General features: G+C 25.8%; 1 long non-coding RNA gene across 1 annotated transcript; it reads left to right on the top strand.

Annotated features, from left to right (window-relative positions):
* Positions 1-556: 556 nt before the first annotated feature.
* Positions 557-7486, top strand: LOC108904772. The gene is made up of 2 exons (XR_001964242.2): positions 557-6663; positions 7065-7486. It is a non-coding gene; the product is annotated as an uncharacterized LOC108904772 (long non-coding RNA).
* Positions 7487-25005: the final 17519 nt, after the last annotated feature.

Here is a 25005-nt window from a genome sequence, read left to right as displayed (position 1 = left end):
AATCACAATTACAACACGGTATAAGCGAATGCTTAAAATGGTAATAGGATGTCACAAGAAAATAAACTGGATAGAAGGACAATAATTGTAAAAATCAAATACATAATTTTGGAGGTAATACATACATCTGTAATGAAATATAGTATTCGTATGTTACATATACCCACGTTTGTCTTAGATGTGAATTAATAAATATGCGTCTGCAAAATTATTATTTAGTAAAATTAAAGACAGATTAAATTATATTGTGAAAATAAGGAAGCTAACAATATCATCAACAGCAAACTATTAAGGCGATTCATTTTTTTTATGAAACTTCTATACACTATTATAGTATAGTAATTTGCAGTTACATTCACATTTTGAAAAAGCTATTTATATATAGATATTATATTCAATCTAGCGTTGCAGTAAATGTTTAAATTGTTTTATTTATAAAATGAGAATTATGAAATATAACATTTTCAAAAATACATGTAATTTGGCGAAACGTAGTAAATAAATTTATATTACAACGACCGTGTTCATTAAAAAAAAGTTTATAGATCTACGATATTAAAATTTGAAGTGGATTGTAAAAATATGAATGAATATGTAAAGTAATATTTAGGAAATATATTTTAGGGAACTAATACGATTGAAGAACAAAACGTAATTTTGGAGGAAGTACCTACCTCGAACTAGATGTATTGAAATGTAGAAGAAATTATATAGATATGATAAGCAACATATTTACTAAAATTTTATTATAATACAGTGATATGTTTGATTTATTTGTGAAATAATAAATGTGTGCACTGTTTGTCAAAGCTTAGGCGTAGTTACATAATATGAATGATAGCGTATTTATTAAATTGCATTTGGTGGTAAGCGTTGGTCAAGTTTGTGTAGTAATTTGATGTGAAATTTTAGGATTATCACAAGAAAATGGTGAAGTCCCCAATGATAATTTCAATGAAGGTATATAGGTCTAAATTTATATCTAGAAGAAGCAATATGCAATAAATTATTAATATATGCGTGAAGTGGCGTGAATAATTATAAATGGAATTTTTAAAAATATGGTAACTATAGACAGCGTTCTTTTATTTGTTTATGCCTTTTAGAGTGAGACGATTTGACTGGCGATATTATTTATTAAAATGGCTTATAGTCTATAAGAATATACTGCAAGGTTTAGTGAACTTTAATAAATATTAGAATATGCGAGTTGTTAATATTATTATTTGACGATTCTCAACTTATAAAATTTCTTTTTAATTTTTCTTATGACTTAATGAGAGTTTACAAAAATAAACGTTGTGGCGAAGAATATTACAGCTGTTACTGATTAACTAAAATATCAACGTAATTGTTTAAAAACAATAATTGAAATACATATGGTATGAAAGTAGCGTAAAACTATAGAAAAATGTGTATAGATGACAAATAGTTGGTTAGAGAGAACGGAGAATTAAATCATAATTAATTTGTATTCAAAAACATACTGAGTATGTGTGCCAGTATACAATTTCGCAAAGGCAAATCTGGATATATATAGGTATAAATAAATACAAAATAAACAGTGTCACAGACCAAAGTATAAGTATACAACCCAAAGTACATACAAAGCAAAATACATAAAAACAGTGTAATAGTTGTAAATAATAAAAAAACAAAAATTTATTTCCAATAAGTTAGTTGTAACAAAAAAACGGTAGCTGTAGATACAGACAGGAAGTGATAGGATAGGATAGAAAGTTAATTATGATACATAAAAAGTATTCAAAATTATTTAAAAATATATCGAGATCACAAAATAAATAGGAAGATGTCTAATAAAGAGCGATATAGTATAATGATTGATCGATCCTATATTTTATTAAAAAACATGTAATCCTGAAAGTAATATATATCTAATATTTCAAAAATATATTTGTAAGAAGTAGTAAAAAAATGGCAATAGATTGTTAGTAAAATAGAAAATTAAAACTACTTGTTTAATTTAAAGTTAAAGTTAAATATAGGCTAAAAGAAAACGAATTGAAAAAAGAAAAATAATTATTGTAGAAACAAATGTGTAATTTTGGAGGTAACATTTTGTTCATACGGAAACGTAATGTGGAAAAATGTATATAAATATGTGATTGGTTTGATTTAGATGGGTCTTCATTAACGTGCTCGTGAAGAGTTTATTATTTGGCAAAAAATATAAATAATATATCTTAAATTAATGTATTTGATAGTAAGCACTGTTCAAACAGTAAGCACTGTTCAAACTTGAAAAATGATGTGAAAATCGAGAAAATGGCGAAGTCGCCAATGCTAAATTTAAGCCTTGAAGAAAATTATTTTAAGTCCAGTCGAGTTTTAAGTTTATTAAATTTAAAGTTGTCTGAAGTTTTTTATATATATTTTAATAGTTCTAAACTACATCTGCATTAAGATCAAGATATGAAATAATTAAATAATCATTATAAGTAAGTAATAATAATTTTTATACTTAATATCAAATAGGTATGGACATTAGTATTGCAAAAAATTTTGTTTACGTTTTCAATCATGAATTACAAGTTTTTAATAATGATTTTTAAAAGGATGAAAGGTAAATTATTACAATTTCAAAATAATAATTTTCCGAAACAAAAGTAACTATAAAATGGTAGCGTTATAATAATCCCTTTTTTATTTATAAAATGAAACCGTTCAGTTATTGAATTTTTTTCTTAAAATAGCATATAGCCTAAAATATATATCTCCGTAAATTTTGGCAAATACGGAAAATTGGAATTGCAGTAATATTTGTTTGAGTAAAATTGTTGAATAAAAATATTTAGGTTATGAATCTCTTTAGCGAAGATTATATTTCAATTGTTATTGATTGACCAAAACATGTATGTATATGTAAAATGTAGTAAAGTGTTAATATGTGTAATGTCGAATGTATAATAGTGTGTTGTATCAAAAACAAGTAATTACAATGAAAAACAAAGACAGAAGTAATGAATTGAATACGAATGCTCCAATAAGCTGGATGAGGTAATATGTGATGATGTGCTTGTAGCAATATATAAAGTTATTATAAGAATTTTTTTAATGCGTATAAAGTTACGTGATTCAGGGATCCGATAAGTGATATGTGACAATTTACATGAAAAATAATAAGTGAAAATAAACCATCTTCGCGTGAAGTTTAAAAGTAATGTATTGTAAGTAGTTGTTTCCAATAATGTGAATAAAGTTTTTATAACTAAATAAATGAGCGATAATTAAAAACCATAAAAAATATAATGAGTGAATATAGCGTCAAAGGCAAATAAAAAGTAAGAAGATAGGATTAAAGAAATGAAATAATATCAAGGGTTGTCCCTAATAACATAATAAGGTAATTGCAACAAACGAATAGAAACGTAGGAAAAAGAGTTGAGTAATATACATGTAAAGTAATAGGTAATAACAGTTAAGGTACAAGAGGTATTGAGACGCGTAAGGAAATAGAAAAACCTAAATTGTAGAATACGTGGAAGATATAAGGTAAACGTAGCGTCAAGAAATGAAAACATGAATAGTGTAGTACGAATAGTAAATATAATGACAAAATATTTTTCATATAATAATACACAAATAAAAAGTAATTATAAACAAGGAAAATAAAAATCTCATGTATGCATAAGGTGCAAAAATTTATTAAACGCATATACAAAAATACGAAAATCAACATAAGAGGTCATTCGCATTAATGTAATATGGTAAAGGAATAAAATTATTTAAAATATGTAGTGGTCAAAATAGTGTAATAATATAAAAACTATTCGATATAATAAAGGGTAATTTTAATTAAATAAAATAGAAACCACATTTAGGTAAATAACATTCGCGGTAGTAAAGTACTAAAAATTATAAAAGTATGAAAATAAACATATGACTTGTAGGTGAAGCAACAACCAACAGATAAACGGTTATATTTAGGTAAAGTTTTGAAAACAAAAGATTAACGATAAACGGAGCATCGAATCAATGAAATAAAATAAAAACAAGCAAATATAACACATAAGTGATAACAGTTCAAGATCAAAAGGTATTAAGAGGTATACAGAAAAATTGGAAGAAAGAAAACATACAATTTGTAGGTAAAACGAATAAGTTGATGGTAGCGTCGAAAACCAAAAAATATTAAAAATTTGTAGAAGAAACACAATTAAACAAAAGCATGCGCATACTTAAAAAAAATAAACTAATAATATATAGTTTGAAGTGGTGATATAAAAATAAGGCAGTAAGAAATAAATAAACGATGTTTATAGACGACGAAAATATAAAGTAGGTACGTAATTACGGCAAAGGACATATAATAATTACAAGTAAGTGCAAAAGGTTTTAGAAATTTATAAATATAGAAAATAAGGTTAAAATACAGCATAAAATGTTTAGGTAAAAGGTAAGATGAACGTAAATATAGGGAAGGTTAAAAATGTGATATATTTTTCACTAACATAATAAGATAGTTGTAACATGCAAATAAACAATAATTATAGACAAATCATGCACATTACGTAAAGTGAAGTCGTAGTAGTTGAGGTGCGAAAGGTATTAAAAAAGGGTGAAATATGTATTATACAACACTAAATGTAAATATATAAAAACTATTGTATGAAGGTTTATAAGAAGTTATTCCCGTAATGCAGCAGGTATTTAGGAGACAAATAAATGATAATACGTATAAATAACAGAAAAGCAAATTATTTATAAATAGTTTTAACAGTTTAATGAACAAAAAAGGTATTAAAAATATGTCGATGAATTTACAAAATACCGTGAAATTAAGAAAAACTAATTTGATCTTTGCGGATGTAAGGAAGAAATATGTAATATCGATGGTAAAAATTACTAAGTAATGTAGGTAATAAGTCGCTTCTGTTAATATAATAAGATAGTTGGTTGTTACCAACTATCTTATTATATCTTGTTTGTTAACAAGTAAAATCAGAACAGCGAAAGTACAAAAATGTTATCAATGTACAAGAAAATTAGAAAATAAGAAAATGTGTGCGTGAATAAGAAAGGCTTTTAAGAAGCCGTTTCCACGAATGTGGCCAAGGTATTTGTAAGTAATGGCACATTAATGGTATGCGTAACAGACGGTAATTAGGTACAGATAACAAAAATGCAAAAAGTAAAGTTATTGTTGGTTAAGGTACAAAGATAATTCTATTAAAGAAAAATTCACAAGCGAGAAATGAAGAAAGGAATAATTCAAATGTCGAGTCAAAAACAGAGTATAGTGTTAAAAATTATAAAATAAGTAATAAGTAAATGATAATCATACATATAATACAATAATTAATACACATTTAATTAAAATTATAATGGCGAAGGTACAAAAAGATTTACAGTATCCAGGAAAATTAGAAAATAAACAAGGTGCGTGGGTGAAACGAAGGCTATTTATGTATGTATATAGGTAATAACAAAGAATGGTATTTATTAGTAACTAATGTATAAAAGATGATGAAAATATAACCAAAACAGTACGCAAGAAATATTACATGTATAATCAAAACAATCAATTTAGAGAAAGACATAATAACGCCAAATAGTAAGTCTATAAAAATATAAAATGAACTAAACTAGTCGTACTATAAAAAGTGTGGGTAAGAAGAATGTATATGCATGATCATGGAGCGGATAGGTATAATAAATAATAAAAGCTAGATATAAAATAATAATTTATAAATAAATACATACGAAATGACTATATATTAGGTATTAAGAAGGTTACACGAAATAAACAAATGGTGTTTTATTTAAACGAATATTCCCGAAAACTAAAGTTAATGTAAAAGTGGTGGGGGGAGGGCACACATAATATTACAAAACTTTTTTTATATAATCCTATACAGTAATAATATAAAATTTTAATACATTCAAATCTGTAACAAAACTGAAAAATAAAAGTAAATGTAACGGTCAATACGTGAAAAATTAAGTTTGGTATTTTATTATATATATTTTCAGGTATTGGTATTTTTTATGTATATTTTCGGGTAAACTGAAACGCAACAACATACTACAGCAAACAAAAATGGTAAAAAAATTGAAAGATTCTACAAGTGAACATTTTTAAAGGGTAATACCTATGTATAAGCAGAAATGAGGAATGAAGAAACTTATATGTAATGAATAAATCAAAGAATGTCGGCAAAATATACAGGTACAAAGGGTAATAAAGACATACATAAAAATTAGAAAATAAACATAAGGTATAGGTGAAAGTGAATAGTATATGTAATCATATGAACCTAGCGTCGAAGGTAAACGAAATGTATAATATGAGGATTTTAAAAAATTAAATGAGAAATGAAGAATAAAGAAACTTATATGTAATGAATAAATCAAAGAGTTAACAGTAACAATGCCGGCAAAACATACAGGTACAAAGGGTAATAAAGACATACATAAAAATTAGAAAATAAACATAAGGTATAGGTGAAAGTGAATAGTATATGTAATCATATGAACCTAGCGTCGAAGGTAAACGAAAAGTATAATACGAAGATTTAAAAACATGAATGAATATGAAGAATAAAGAAACATATGTAATGAATAAATCAAAGACATACATACAAATTTGAAAATAAATGAAAATAAACGTAAGATATAGGTGAAAGTGAATAGTATATTCAGGTGAATCGAATCGTATTCAGTGTATCGTCGAAGGTAAATGAAAAGTATAATATAATGAGGATTTTAAGAAAATGAAATGAGAAATGAAGAATAAAGAAACTTATATGTAATGAATAAATCAAAGAGTTAACAGTAACAATGCCGGCAAAATATATAGTTACAAAGGGTAATAAAAGACATACATAAAAATTGGAAAATAAACATAAGGTATAGGTGAAAGTGAATAGTATAATCAGGTCAACCTAGCGTCGAAGGTAAACGAAAAGTATAATATAAGGATTTAAAAAAATGAATTGCGATATGAAGAATAAAGAAACTTATATGTAATGAATAAATCAAAGATATACATAAAAATTTGAAAATAAACGTAAGGTATAAGCGAAAGTGAATAGTATATTCAGGTGAATCTAGCGTCGAAGGTAAACGAAAAATTTTATGATTTAAAAAAAAATGAAATGAGAAATGAAGAATAAAGAAACTTATATGTAAGGAATAAATTAAAGAATAACAATGTCGACAAAATATATAGTTACAAAGGATAATAAAGGCATACATAAAAATTAGAAAATAAACATAAGGTATAGGTGAAAATGAATAGTATATACAGGTGAACCTAGCGTCGAAGGTAAACGAAATGTATAATATGAAGATTTTAAAAAAGGGGGTAGCTGCAATAAACAAATAAAGGTAGACAAGCACACAACAATAAAGCAAATCGCATATGTGAAAAGTAATAAAGCAAAGTTACAAGAGGTATAGAAAATAGAAAACGGAAAAAAATAGAAAAAAGAAGCATAAATTGTGGAAGAATTGATGGGAAAAATAAACATTATAAACACAACGCCAGGACAAACAAACATCAATATATAGTGAGTGTTAAAAATAATGAATTAATATAATAATTATAATAAACAAGTAAAACGGAGACATAATAGATAAGAAACAAATATAAATAAAGAAAAATTGGGGAATATATAGGTAAAAAAGGGTGGCCACAGCGTCAAAAGCAAATATATAACAAAAGTATCAGGGTTAAAATTAATGAAATAACATTTATTGTTCTCACTAATATAATAGGATAACAAAGGAATAAATGGTACTAAAAAAATAATGGTAAAAATAATGAATCGATATAAAAACTATTCCTAAAATAAAAGGTAATTATAAATTTAAAAAGGAAAATGCAAACCACATTTGATTAAAGTCGAAGTAAAAAAATGTAGTATCAAAATAACGAAAATATGAAAATTAACAATTTATAGGTAAAGGAATAACAAACAAATAAGTAGTTATTAAAATGCAAACCACAATCAGGTGTTGTTATGAGTATAAAAAAATGTTAAAAGCAAAAAGAATAGAATATTGGCATAATATAAACGTAGCATCAAAGCAAATAGATGAAAATTATAGTACGAGAGTAAAATTAATATTACTACACGAAAAAATTTTTAAAGTACGATATTGGTTATTGGAAATGAAGGAAAAGAAAATTAATTGTATTCTGATGTATAAGAATTAATTAATAGTTTTACCGCAAATTAAATAAACTCTGAATTATGTTAAAGGAGCAGAATAGTGTGAAAAAGAAACGAAATTTTGTAAATTTTATTCAAATTATTCCAAAAGTTTCTATAAATAATTAAATCATTGAAAATGAAGCCTGATATATTCGAGGGTCATTGCAATAAAAAGTGTAATTTAGATATAATATGTTAATTCAGGTTAAAAAAATCTAGTAGTTTAAGACGAGATATAAGTCGAAACGCATATAAAAGTGAATCAGCAAAATATAAAAAAAATGCTCATGAGTGTTAAATGTATTAATTTGTAAGAATACAATTTTGATATTTGGAAACAAAATATAGACGGCATAGGTATATGAAAACATATATGAAAACTTATATAGGTATTCGAAAAAGTATTTGTATAAAAAATCATTAATTATATAATATACGCATTGGTTTAAAAACTACAAAGATGTTTAGAATAGTGGTAACAATAATGGTGAAATAATTTTTTGGAATAATACAGATCACAAAATAAGAATAAACGATGGGATCTCACAGATATGTGTTATTAAATATTTAAGTATCATCATCATCATCATCACCATTATCATCATCATTATCATGATCACCATCATCAATATTGTAATTATATTTATGTATAAAACAGAAACGTTTAGTTAAAAAGCTTCAATATCTAAATATAAAATGCGGCAACATTTATTTAAAAATCGAAAATCTGGGATAAATTTTATAAAGCAGAAACGTTTGCGTCTTAATATATACAAAAACGCAAGGTAATAAGAAAACAAATGTATATGTAATTTAAATTCACATATCTGTTAACTGATTGTAAGAATTACCCAACTATTATCAACGAAACTAAACAGAATATTTCTAGAAAAAGAAACTAGGAAAATTATATTTACAACACAAATTCAAAAGTTATGATAGCTCTTGCACTATCTAATTACCGATGCCTTAATGAGTTCATGTTAAAAGTGTTCATTTAACCAAACTAATATAACAAATTAGAATTCACAGAAACGTAGTATGTGTTAGTATAAAGTAATAAACGATTGTTACAGCGAGATATTTTCAAAATAACGACGTATTAAAATAGTTTGGCAACGATAAGTTTGAAATTTTGTGGACGCTAGTATTAGATGCATCTAGAAATTCTGCAATTCTTATTGAAAATGTAGCTTTAGAGAATGACACCATTAATTTTAAATCAATAGCTTATAGCACATCACACGTTATTTTATCAAAACATAGAAAACTAAACCTCTAAACCTTTTTGTATCATTAAATACAATAAAATGTTGGATACTTTGTTTTCTATATTTTAAATAGCATTTGATAACACGAGTGTATAAATGTGTTTGCTTAGTTTAATATTAATGTGACTCATGCTAAATTTTACGAACCTTTGCTTTTCTCACCTCACAACAGTAATCAAAATAATCGTTCTATTAATTCTTTTATGGAAAATGGCTTCTCTAGAATCTATGCCCGGCATAAATAATTTGTAGTTTCATTTTCACTTGACTAGGTTCCCTGTTGAGAATAATTGGTAATAATGACACTTGTTTCGTGTTTTCTCTGCCTGATTGAACGGATATGTGGCTTTGATTGTTTGCTGAAAAATTTGTAGTTATATATTTATAAGAATGTTATTGTCTAATTAACAGATATAGTTATATGTACTAAATGTATTAATTTGAGTGATATTTTGATACATGGAAATATAATTCGACAGCACAGGTATGTGTAGACTGAAATTAAATATCTAATGAGAACATTATTGTAGTGGTTTAAAATGACACAAATTTTTAGACCAAATCGAATTTATTTTCAATATATGTATAAATATAAAATGCGGCAACATTTATTTGAAAATCTAAAATCTGATAAAAATTTTATAAAGCAGAAATGTTTGCGTCTATGATATTAATATATACAAAAACGCAAGGTAATAAGAAAACAAATGTATATGTAATTTAAATTCACATATCTGTTAACTGATCGTAAGAATTACCCAACAATTATCAATGAAACTAAACAGAATATTTCTAGAAAAAGAAACTAGGAAAATTATAATATTTACAACAGAAATTCAAAAGTTATGATAGTTCTTGCACTATCCAATTATTGATGCCTTAATGAGTTCATGTTAAAAATGTTCATTTAACCAAACTAATATAACAAATTAGAATTCACAGAAACGTAGTATGTGTTAGTATAAAGTAATAAACGATTGTTACAGCGAAATATTTTCAAAATAACGACGTATTAAAATAGTTTGGCAACGATAAGTTTGTAATTTTGTGGACGCTAGTATTAGATGCATCTAGAAATTCTGCAATTTTTATTGAAAATGTAGCTTTAGTGAATGACCCCATTAATTTTAAATCAATAGCTTATAGCACATCATACGTTATTTTATCAAAACATAGAAAACCAAACCTCTAAACGTCTTTGTATCATTAAATACATTAAAATGTTGGATACTTTGTTTTCTATATTTTAAATAGCATTTGATAACACGAGTGTATAAATGTGTTTGCTTAGTTTAATATTAATGTGACTCATGCTAAATTTTACGAACCTTTGCTTTTCTCACCTCAACAGTAATCAAAATAGTAGTTCTATTAATTCTTTTGTGGAAAATGGCTTCCCTAGAAACTATGCCCGGCATAAATAATTTGTAGTTTCATTTTCACTTGACTAGGTGCGCTGTTGAGAATAATTGGTAATAATGACACTTGTTTCGTGTTTTCTTTGCCTGATTGAACGGATATGTGGCTTTGTTTGCTGAAAAATTTGTAGTTATATATGTATAAGAATGTTATTGTCTAATTAACAGATATAGTTATATGTACTAATTGTATTAATTTGAGTGATATTTTGATACATGGAAATATAATTCGACAGCACAGGTATGTGTAGACTGAAATTAAATATCTAATGAGAAGAATATTGTAGTGGTTTAAAATGACACAAATTTTTAGAGCAAATCGAGTTTATTTTCAATATATGTATAAATATAAAATGCGGCAACATTTATTTGAAAATCTAAAATCTGATATAAATTTTATAAAGCAGAAACGTTTGCGTCTATGATATTAACAAAAACGCAGGGTAATAAGAGAATAAAGGTATACATGTAATTTAAATTCACATATCTGTTAACTGATTGTAAGAATTACCTAACTATTATCAGTGAAACTACACAGAATAGTTACAGAAAAAGAAACTAGGAAATTATAATATTTACAACACGAATAAACAAAATGTAAAAGTTATGATGGTTCTTGCACTATCCAATTATTGATGCGTTAAGTTGAAATGAGTTCATGTTAAAAGTGTTCATTTAGCCAAACTAATATAATAAATTAGAATTCAGAGAAACGTAGTATGTGTTAGTATAAAGTAATAAACGACTGTTATAGCGAGATATTTTCAAAATCACGACGCATTAAAATATTTTGGCAACGATAAGTTTGAAATTTTTTGGACGCTAGTATTAGATGCATCTAGAAATTCTGCAATTTTTATTGAAAATGTAGCTTTAGTGAATGACACCATTAATTTTAAATCAATAGCTTATAGCACATCACACGTTATTTTTATCGAAACACAGAAAACCAAACCTCTAAACGTTTTTGTATCATTAAATACATTAAAATGTTGGATACTTTGTTTTCTATATTTTAAATAGCATTTGATAACACGAGTGTATAAATGTGTTTGCTTAGTTTAATATTAATGTGACTCATGCTAAATTTTACGAACCTTTGCTTTTCTCACCTCGACAGTAATCAAAATAGTAGTTCTATTAATTCTTTTGTGGAAAATGGCTTCCCTAGAAACTATGCCCGGCATAAATAATTTGTAGTTTCATTTTCACTTAACTAGGTGCGCTGTTATATAAGAATAATTGGTAATAATGACACTTGTTTCGTGTTTTCTTTGCCTGATTGAACGGATATGTGGCTTTGATTGTTTGCTGAAAAATTTGTAGTTATATATATATAAGAATGTTATTGTCTAATTAACAGATATAGTAATGTGTATTAATTGTATTAATTTGAGTAATATTTTGATACATGGAAATATAATTCGACAGCACAGGTATGTGTAGACTGAAATTAAATGTGTAATGAGAACATTATTGTAATGGTTTAAAATGACACAAATTTTTAGAGTAAAGCGAATTTATTTTCAATATATAAATATAAAATGCGGCAACATTTATTTTAAAATCTAAAATCTGATGCGTCTATGATATTAATATATACAAAAACGCAGGGAAATAAGAGAACAAAGCTATATGTAATTTAAATTCACATATCTGTTAATTGATTGTAAGAATTACCCAACTATTATCAATGAAACTAAACAGAATATTTCTAAAAAATTAAACTAGGAAAATTATAATATTTACAACAGAAATTCAAAAGTTATGATAGTTCTTGCATTATTGATGCGTTAATGAGTTCATGTTAAAAGTGTTCATTTAACCAAACTAATATAACAAATTAGAATTCACAGAAACGTAGTACGTGTTAGTATAAATTAATAAACGATTATTACAGCGAGATATTTTCAAAATAACGACGTATTAAAATAGTTTGGCAACGATACGTTTGAAATTTTGTGGACGCTAGTATTAGATGCATCTAGAAATTCTGCAATTCTTATTGAAAATGTAGCTTTAGTGAATGACACCATTAATTTTAAATCAATAGCTTATAGCACATCACACGTTATTTTATCGAAACATAGAAAACTAAACCTCTAAACGTTTTTGTATCATTAATTACATTAAAATGTTGGATACTTTGTTTTCTATATTTTAAATAGCAGTTGATGACATGAGTGTATAAATGTGTTTGCTGAGTTTAATGTTAATGTGACCTTCATGCTAAATTTTACGAACCTTTGCTTTTCTCACCTCGCAACAGTAATATCAAAATAATCGTTCTATTAATTATTTTGTGGAAAATGGCTTCTCTAGAATCTATGCCCGGCATAAATAATTTGTAGTTTCATTTTCACTTGACTAGATGCGCTGTTGAGAATAATTGGTAATAATGACACTTGTTTCGTGTTTTCTCTGCCTGATTGAACGGATATGTGGCTTTGATTGTTTGCTGAAAAATTTGTAGTTATATATGTATAAGAATGTTATCGTCTAATTAACAGATATAGTAATATGTACTAAATGTATTAATTTGAGTGATATTTTGATACATGGAAATATAATTCGACAGCACAGGTATGTGTAGACTGAAATTAGATGTATAATGAGAACATTATTGTAGTGGTTTAAAATGACACAAATTTTTTAGAGTAAAGCGAATTTATTTTCAATATATGTATAAATATAAAATGCGGCAATATTTATTTGGAAATCTAAAATCTGATATAAATTTTATAAAGCAGAAACGTGTGCGTCTATGATATTAACAAAAACGCAGGGTAATAAGAGAATAAAGGTATACATGTAATTTAAATTCACATATCTGTTAACTGATTGTAAGAATTACCTAACTATTATTAGTGAAACTACACAGAATATGTATAGAAAAAGAAACTGGGAAAATTATAATATTTACAATACAAATAAACAAAATGTAAAAGTTATGATGGTTCTTGCACTATCCAATTATTGATGCGTTAAGTTTAAATGAGTTCATGTTAAAGTGTTCATTTAACCAAACTAATATAACAAATTAGAATTCAGGGAAACGTAGTATGTGTTACTATAAAGTAATAAACGATTCTTACAGCTAGATATTTTAAAAATAACGACGCATTAAAATAGTTCGGCAAGGATAAGTTTGAAAATTTGTGGACGCTAGTATTAGATGCATCTAGAAATTCTGCAATTCTTATTGAAAATGTAGCTTTAGTGAATGACGCCATTAATTTTAAATCAATAGCTTATAGCACATCACACGTTATTTTATCGAAACATAGAAAACCAAACCTCTAAACGTTTTTGTATCATTAAATACATTAAAATGTTGGATACTTTGTTTTCTATATTTTAAATAGCATTTGATGACATGAGTGTATAAATGTGTTTGCTTAGTTTAATATTAATGTGACCTTCATGCTAAATTTTACGAACCCTTGCTTTTCTCACCTCACAACAGTAATCAAAATAATCGTTCTATTAATTATTTTGTGGAAAATGGCTTCTCTAGAATCTATGCCCGGCATAAATAATTTGTAGTTTCATTTTCACTTAACTAGGTTCGCTGTTGAGAATAATTGGTAATAATGACACATGTTTCGTGTTTTATCTGCCTGATTGTTAACGGATATGTGGCTTTGATTGTTTGCTGGAAATTTTGTAGTTATATATAAGAATGTTTTTGCCTAATTAACAGATATAGTAATGTGTATTAAATGTATTAATTTGAGTGATATTTTGATACATGGAAATATAATTCCAAATTTTTATTGGTTATTGCTGATTGTACAGGTAACAAAATGAAAATAAATAAAATGCGATCTCACAGATTTTTATTTTTATATTTCTATAATGCAGAAACATATACTTTTAAAGGCTTAGATGTATAAATATAAATAAAATGCACTGATATTTATTTGAAAATCGAAATCGAAGCTAATAATTGTAATGATTAACTAACTACTAATACTGAAACTAAATAGTCTACCTGTAAATACTCTGTAACATGTAGAAACATACTTTTAAAGTTTGAATATGTTTTGTATTTCATTGAAGAACTGGGTAATCTATACATGTAAACCAAGAAATATTGAGGTGTGTTAAGTTGAAATGTATTTGTAATTTTTAATGTTAAAGTTCTTGTTTGAGCAAAGTAATATGACAAAAGAGAATTTAGAAAATCGTTGAATAATGACGAGATAGAACAGATTAAAGTAATACGACTGTATATACAGAATATTTTCAAAATCACATTTGACGGCAATTTATGAAAAATATGAAAATAGTCATCTGTTAACAATAAGTTAAGTAATAATTTTATGGGCGCTATTGGCAGATGGGAAGAAAACGCGCAATTTCTGTTGAAAATGCAGTTTTAGCGATGACATGCACTATTAATTTTATGACTATAGCTTTGTGGCACACCATATGTTATTTTATCAAAAATGAGAAAACTAAATCTCTAAACGTTCCTGTATCGTTAAATACATTAAAATGTTGGATATTATGTTTTCTACATTTTGGCGTATGTAAATGTGTTTGCTTAGTTCAATATTAATGTAACTTCTTTGCAAAATTTTACGAGCCTTTGCTTTTCTGGCATGACCAAACACCTTGACACGGCAAAGAAATTAATCGTTCTATTAATTCTTTTGTGGAAAATGGCTTCGCTATCACCTACATCCGGTAAAAATAATTTGCATTTTCACTTAAGCGGTCTTGATAATAATTGGTAATCATTACAGTGGTTTCGTGTTGTCTCTGCCTGATTGTTAATGGATATGTGGCTTTGATGGTTTGCCTAAGCGAGTTAAATTGGTATAAATAGTTATAATTGGTTTGTTAATCATAGTGTGTGGGTTTAATTAAATTAGTATCACCCTTGCAAGTCTTGTTAGTGATATTTGAAAGCGATGAGCAACTTGGGACGAAAAAAGTTATAATTTACTATACTTTCCAATATTACACTCATATTTACGAATATAAAATATTGTTTAAACTAAACTGATTTTGCAAGTAAATAAATATGTCACAATATGTTAACATTACAAAGAACATTGAAAACTAGATAAAAATAAAATAGTAAAATAAAACTACAATAAAAACAAATGAAAACTAAAGGATATTATTTATACACAAACTAAAAATAATAAATTTAGCTACCTATGTTCTCGGCGTAACAGTTTTCTATTATCAGATCCCATCCATTTTAAATTTTTTTTATTTCCACCCAAAGTTTATTACTATGTGTAGATTATTAGAAAAATACAATTTTTAGATACTTGTCTAGTTTTATACTTCAAATATGCTCATTTTTGTTCATTTCAATATAAAGTCAGTATATTCTTGTGATTCTTGTGCTTTTCTCCTTTTATCCGAATTGAATGCATTCGCTTTAATTATATCAATGTTAGGATTTTACATAATTCTTGTTACATATGTAAGTTCAAGCACGTGATTTCTTTAATAGAGAATGTAAAATTTGTTGTAATACTAAAATGGCTTTTTGCACCATTAGGTACTAATAAGAGCTATATTCTTGATAATTAGTCTTGAGAGTCTGTACAAATAGCATGGCATATGAAAATAGGGTGGAAATTTGCTTTGCTCACAGCCCCTTCCACGTTAGCCAGTTTGCACAAACTTAGATTGTATGTTTTTCGTCAATGTCGACGCTTTTAATTTTTTTAAATAATTATATTTTACATGTAACACTTCTTTTTAATATCTCAATTAAATTTGCTTAATTTCCAAATATCCATGTTCTTCTTTTCTAATTTTTAATCCACAAGACGTACGAAAAACGGTTTTCCTCATTTTTTTTTTTAATTATTTTGTGATTGACCTAGGTTGCACTGGGACCACCGTAATTTTACTCAACAAGCACACATATGTGCCAAACCAACAGCAAGACAATATTCTTCATCAAATTATTATTTAAGACAACCTCTTAATATTAAGAAAACCAATCACAATGAAGCAACATTTATGTAGTTCGAAATGTGGCGGGTTTAGCTTAGGTTCGGCCGGTTTTTCAATGTCCTTAGTGTTGCCGAAGTCTATTCCAAATGCTCCCGTTTTCTGTACGTCTGTTTTCTTAGTGTATATAAGTATTTTCACTATATTTTTAATGTGTTTTTACTTGTCACTGTTTTTACCTTTAAGATGTTATTTTGTATATTGGTGTTCTTTAAATCACTTTTTAACATTAATCCACCCAATTTTACGGTGGGATTATTTTTTATTAATTAAATTAACAATGTTTATTAAATGTTTTTTAATAATATTACTCTATTTTCATAACGGGTGTTGCACTGGAAGGGTGTTTAGTAATTAAAATAAACTGAATTATTCTTAAAATATTGCATGAGATGGGATTTGCATATTTCTACAGTTTTGTTCCATAAATATTACTACATTTCTTACATTTTCTGTAACTATTTGCACATATTATGTCATTATGTCTATTTAAATTTTGTATAATGTTGTTTACAATCAAATTATACATATTTTCATATTGTATCATTTGTTATGGTATTTTATATTTGTATTGTTCCTTCAATTTAAATATTTAAATTAATGTTTTAAAATATTAAAGTTGTAATATAATTTTCAGTCGTATCAAGTAACATAGCTCAAATTCTTCGAATATTTATAATCTTATGAAACATATTACCTTGGAAAGTATTTTAATATATTATTTTAATTAATCGTACTAATATAATTTGATCCTAAAAATAGAAAGGACTACAGTTTTTGTGTTATGTTTATTTAGTAAAAAATATATTGATTTACATAAAATGGAATTATGAGAGTTTGGAGTGAGGAAAACTATTATGAAAGCAGGGTGAAAATTTTAGAAAAATTAATGTCTTACCTAAAGAGAGGCGTTTGCGGTAGAAAAATTGAGAAGTACGTATAAACGATAATTAGTATATTGACTGTAAAGTGAGATTGAAAATTATAAAAGATGTGAAATTATTATTAATAGCTATTATTATTATTTTTAGTGTTTAAATTAGAACGTAAAAATATGTGACGGAAATAATATACATATTATGGTTATATTTATACATAGAAAAGCGTAATTATAAGTAAATATTTTAATAATTGTAATATACAAAAGAGGAGGAGGGAGGAAAAATAAACGATGCAGTATAATGCTAAAAATTTCATGAAAATTAGTATTGAGTAGCAAAAACCGCAAAAATGCAAAAAAGTTATAAAAATTTAATATACGCTTCAAGTTCTTCATATCATAAATAACGTCTGAATTATGTGATACAAAAATTATGGGGTGCGATTTACATTGAAATTTACAGATGGCCTTTTTATGTTAGAAATATATGGTTAATTAAGGTTTGTGTTTTAATTAGAATATAATAGAACGGAAAAAATGTGTATTATATGATCTTAAGATAATCGTTATATAAGTAAAATATAAATGATAGATGAAAGAGGAGGAGGGAGGGCCAACAATAAAACATTCAATATTTCATAAAAATTAATGTTAAACACAAAAACAAGAGAAATGCAAAAAGTCTTGTAATGCAATAGAAACTATAACAGGTTTTTCATATGTAAGAAGTATTTTTTAATTTCTGAATTAGAAAACTAATAAAAAACGGATATATTGACGAAAATATTATGTTTATAAATATTGAAAAGCGTCGTAGTAAGTAAAATATAAGAAGTAATTTATAGATGATGGTAGATGAAATAGGAAGAGAAAGGAACAAAAATAACGACAATATTAATAAATAATGAATAATAAAAACAGCGAAAAACGGTTTTGGCGTGTTTTGTTATACCTTACAAATTATGATTAATTAAATTCTTTCTATTTGAATTAGAAAATAGCGTACCGATAAAAGTATGATACAAAAATGATTCATTGCATTTAAGAGAACATTTATATTTATACAAATTGCAAATGGTATAGGAAAAATACAAGTACTTCTTTTAATAATCATTATAGATGAAAGATGTGGAGGGAGGGCCAATAATAAACATGTGGTACTTTATAAAAATTGGTATTAAATACTAAAAATGACAGAAATGCAAAATGTCTTAAAAATACAATAGAAGTTACAACAGTTTTTCATAATATGTTAAAAGTATTTTGTATATTAAATTCTTAATTCTGAATTAGAAAACATTACAGCAGTAAAAATATGTGATATGGTAGATGAAAAACAGAATAAATCTTAAATAGAATATACAATATAATAGAAAATTTATCAGCTTTTTTACTTGTATTAAAAGTATCTTATACAAATTATTATATAAATATTATATATTGCGTTTAAGATAATCGTTATGTTTATACAAATTGAAAAAAGCAATTATAAGTAAAATGTAAGTAATTATTTTAATTATTATAACAGATGAAAGAGGAGGAGGGAGGGCCAAAAATAAAACGTCCAGTATTTCATAAAGATTAACATTAAATAAAACGGCAGAAGCGCAAAAAAGTCAAAAATAAGTAAAACAACAGGTTTTCAATATGTTACAATTAGGTATTTGATATATTAATCAAATAAATATGTTTAAATATATCTGTATTAGTTATTTTGAAGTTTAATTCATATTATGAACGATATATAAAATGTATATTATTATTACGAAATAAAAAACGGTACAAATCGTGACTATTGATGAACATTCTATGTATTGTAAAAATGTACAAGTTAACAGTAGGTACATATATCACAAAACATTCTATTATAAAATATAAACTTAAAAAATTAAGATGAGAAATGAAAACATTGGAAGCATATTAATTGATTACTATTAGATAAAAAATGTTAGAAAAATGGTTAGTAGGTCAATATATTAGAAGTTAGTGTAAAATATTAAACAAACTGTTCTAATATTGAACATAATCCTATTATATTCGGTAATTATTAATTAATTTTTTTTATATTTGTTATTACATGCGCCTGAATTTGTACGGAATAAGTTGAGTTGCAAAGAGGTTATTAATGTAAGTAGATAGAAATTAATATTTTTTATTTAGATCAAACATCAACATATGTATAAGGAAATTAATTATTTAAATAATTATAGACGACAAGAAAGTACTATAAATAAAACAATAATAAATATTTAGAAGGGGAAAAGCAGGTTCTAGGTAGTATACAGTTTAAAAACTATTGTAAGAAACGTCTAAATAGAATTAGAATACTTTTGAAAATACAATTATAACGTTTAAGTGGAGGAAGGTGGGCCAATAATTGCATAAGTATCTGATAAGCGTAATATAAGACGTAATATAAGAAATAAGGTCGTACTTTACAAATTTAAAATTTAATAACGTTAAATAAAAATGGCGTGTATTTTGGAGCATGTAATTAATTATATTACAATATTAATATAAGAATTATATTCAGTAGTTTCATATTACGTAGATAGTATAAAATTAGTTTTTATACTATCTACTAAATTTAGTTTTTAGGTATTATTCATTATGAAAATATATATTAACTAAGTACAATGGTATATGCAACTCGTAATAATTACAAAGTCTGAAAGTTGCGGAAATAATTAATTTGAAAGTATATTTTTATACTCGTACTATCGTTTCAAGTAGCTGATTATAAAATGATTCGAATAAAATTTATTTTTAATTTAGGCACGAATACATGAAAGAGGAGGTGGGTGGGCCAATTAAAAAATATTAATATTTTATAGAAGAGAACGAAAATAATAGAAATGAAAATGTTCATCAATAGGTTGTAAATATTAAGTGCATATCACTAATTATTATTTTAGATAATTATTTTTGTAGTACTTATTTGAAATTTAAGTCGACAAAATTGTAAGACGTACAAATTAGAAAATGATATTTCCCAGAAAGTTATAAGATAAATATTTATAATGAAATATAATACAAATGAGGTTACAAAATCAGAATATGTATACCTACATAAATAGTTACAACAAATTTGGAATATTAAAGAATATTGCAAACAAGTGAATGAGATGAAAGTGGAGGAGGGTGGGCCAATAATAAAAAGTATTTAAAAATAAATAAGAAATGATTATAAAATACTGAAAGCATAGATATTAGATAGTAAACTATAACACATAAACTTATGTATTGTAAACATAATATATTGATATGTAGAAATAATTGAAAGAATTACTGTAATTAAGGGATATCTAGGAACAGAATAAATTTGAATTAAAAGAGCGATAAAAAACGTGAAAAGAATAGTACAACGTAAAATTTTTGGATGAATCTGTAAATAATGGTAATAAATATCCCGAAATTATTTGAATACAACGTAAAAGTTAAGCAGAACGTGAAAAACATATTGGTAATTTTTAAAAATTGTTCATGAATTATACAAATGAAAATATTCATCAATAGGTTGTAAATATTAAGTGCATTTAACTAATTATTATTTTAAATAATTATTTTTGTATTACCTACATATTTGAAATTTAAGTCGACAAAATTGTAAGAGGTACAAATTAGAAAATGAAATTACCGAGAAAGTTATAACATAAATATTTATAATGAAATATAATACAAATGAGGTTACAAAATCAGAATATGTATACATACAGTTACAACAAATATTGGAATATTAAAGAATAGCGCAAACAATTGAATGAGATGAAAGTGGAGGAGGGTGGGCCAATAATAAAAAGTATTTAAAAAGAAATAAGAAATAATTATAAAATACTGAAGGCATAGATAGTAGATAGTAAACTATAATAGATAAACTGATGTATTGTAAACATGATAGGTATATTGATATGTAGAAAAAAATGGTAGAATTACTCTAATTAAAGGATATCTAGGGACAGAATAAATTTTAATTAAAAGAGATAAAAAACGTGAAAAGAATAATACAATGTTAAATTTTCGGAAGAATATGTAAATAATGGTAATAAATATCCCGCAATTATTTGAATACAACATAAATGTGAGACAGAATGTGAACATATTGGTAATGTTTAAAAATTGTTCATGAAGTGTATGGTCAAACTTTTCCAGAATGAATGACTTTAGACAGTCATTGATGAAACGATTGGAATACTATTCCAATCGTTGAATATGCGAGAATGATTAGAAGTATCCCAGTAAGCATGTTTTAAATAGAGATTCTAAAGGTAGAGTGAACCCTAACAATTATACCTCTGTATAAAGTTAGAATGAAGATATGCAACAACAGCATGATCTTACTGATTGCAAATAAGTGTAGGGCGATAAATATATCTCACTTGATAACATTTACTGTTGCAAAGCTATAATTGTTATGGGTTAAAGAATGCAAAAAGATTAAGTTTATAGCGTGTAGTGCAATGCATTGTAATATCGTTGTGATAGAATATAGAATTATTGAAATGTGCACATATGTGATATGGGTTGAAGCGTTGAAAATAATTTTTAAAATTTGTTGACTGCTTTTTTATGAATGTAAGTCATTGATTGGTATGTTTTAAATACACCTGATACATGCTTGATTCGATAGTGCATTAGAAGAATAATTAATTATATAGAAGTATACAATCTACATAAGTCTTGTTTAAAAAGTTGATATACTTACATTATAAAAAATCGAAAATATCAGAAGGGCTTTTATGAAGAAGTAATATTTTAACAATGTATTATGAAACAGTTAATGAACATGAAAATATTTGTGAAAGATTCAAATACTTGTTATTACGTGCCCTGTATTTTAACGCATTTTTGCAAAATAAGTAATTTTAACTGTAAGTGTATAAAATATTTGCACAGTAGACAATTAATTTATGCACGGTAAAATATTAGCACTAATGCTTTTATTTTAATTGCTCAGTTTACAGTATTTAAATAACAGGTGCCAAGTTTGCATATTAGTTTTATTTGCAATTAGATATTTTAAACAATATACAAAATATATAAGAATATATTGTATAAATAATTTAACTAAACTATACCTAACCTGACTTAACCTAACCTAGTCTAATATTAGTTAGTTTGGTAAAAGACCAATCCAATATATGTATATTACTAAAAGTCTATTATTGTTTCTTTGTACTTGACAATATCGATTTTAAATGTAAAGTATTAATTTCTTTATAATAATCTTTTAAATGCATATCAAAAATAATAATGTTATTTTTTGATTTCCTACGTAGCAGACTAGTTTCGATTTGCAAAGGAAAAGTTTGAAATGTGAAAACCGTACTAGGCAATGACCAGCCAACGTAATAGTCTTTTTGATTTTTAATTGTTTAATTCCTTGTCTAATTAAATTAAAATTTAACGACAATAAAAAAACCTTTTGCACGTCCTTGATAATTTGTAATAATTATTAAATATATATAATTTATGAATACAAAGCAAACCGTTTTCAATATAAAAAATATAATTAATTCCGTTGACAAAATATTGTTAGTCAAGAAGAGAAGACCTTGTAAGGTATAATTGAAAATTGAGTGAAATATATTTGAACCTCAAATTTGGAAATAAAAATAAATTAACTGAAGTTTGTTATGAGCAAAGTTTAATTAAGTGTGCGAGTGTGATCAAGATTTTGTATGGTAAAAATAAAAATGCAACAATAATAATAATATAAAAATAATGTCTAAAGAATTCTGAATGAAATTACAATAGTATGGTGGCAGAAGGTATTTCTTACAAAAACGGTCGGCATTAATTTAGTAAAACTGAAGGATATTTGATGTGATATCTGCAAAAGATAGGATTTGTATGTACGTATGGGTTTCTTGATCAAAGCATATTTGTACTACCCACAAAATATATAGCAATTTAAAAAAGTTGTGATTAGTAAACCGTATGAACGATAAATGTTAAGATTGTGTGAAAAGTAATTATTAAAACGATAAAAAATTATTAAAAGGTACTAGATGTATAGGATTCTACGCATGGGTTCCATGGAATAAAGGTTTAGAACATTTATATCTGACCATTATAAATGATACGAATTAGTAAGATCATTGAAAGTTTGTCGTGTGTTGTTGAAATGTTGAAAATTATTGTCATAAAGAATATGTGAATATTTATTTATTGCTACATAAAGAACTGTAATAAGTTATATGCAAATCATGTGGAGAAAATATAAGCAGGTAAGGGAAGTATGGAAAAAGTATAAAGTTTGCAAGGTATAATTCAAATATGAAACACGCTTGAACTACTTAATCGAAAATAAAAATGAATGTTCTAACTGATTGTTTTCAATTGAAGGTTTATTATGACACGAGGTTTAAAAGAGAAAACATATCTAACTATTCGGCAATTAAGAATGGATAAATATCAAGCATTGTATGATATCTGCAAAAAGCAGGATTTGTATGTAGGTAGGCGGTTTTTGATTATAGTAAGTTGGTATTGTGAGCGAAAATATATAGCAATTAAAAGAAACATACGAGCGGTAGAATTTAAGAAAGATAATGTGAAAAGTAACAATATTCGTTAAAACAATAAAAAGTTATTTTTAATTGTATCCGAACATGGGTTCAATACTGAAACATTATAGCCACATGGAATTATTTGCGATGTTGGAAAACTAATAACTGAAACAGTAGAGTGATACATATGTTGAATTTTTATAGTATACCTAATGTGAAAAATCGATCCGTCATTTTCATAACCCGCTTGTTGTGCGTGTATTGCTGAAACGTTGAAAATATGTATGATGTATGATAACTTGTGGAATATGCAAATCGTGAAGATAAAATATTATTATACCAGTATGTATGACAAATATGGACAATATAGACTTTGTAAGGTACAATTTGAACGTGAAACACATTTGAACTACTTATTTGAAAATAAAAATGAATAGCTTAACTGATTATTATTGAATTAAAGGTTTATTATGATATACAGTTTGTGTGATATCTGCAAAAAGCAGTATTTGTACGTAGGTATGCGGTTTTGATTATAGTAGGTTGGCTTGTTTGTTGTACGCAAACATATAGCAATTTAAAAAAACATATGAACGATGGAAGTAAGGAAAGATAGTGGAAAAGTAACGGTATTGGTAAAACAATAAAAGGTTATTGAAAATAATTAGTTGTATCGGAACATTGTATGCTTGAGTTCAATGCTGAAAGATTATAGTCGCATAAAATATGGTTTATTTACGAGGTTGTAAAACTAACGACTGA

Source organism: Anoplophora glabripennis, unplaced genomic scaffold (genome assembly GCF_000390285.2).
Source record: "Anoplophora glabripennis isolate ALB-LARVAE unplaced genomic scaffold, Agla_2.0 scaffold8, whole genome shotgun sequence".
In the NCBI taxonomy this organism is placed as follows: Eukaryota; Metazoa; Arthropoda; class Insecta; order Coleoptera; family Cerambycidae; genus Anoplophora; species Anoplophora glabripennis.
This window is presented reverse-complemented; position numbering and strand designations above follow the sequence as displayed.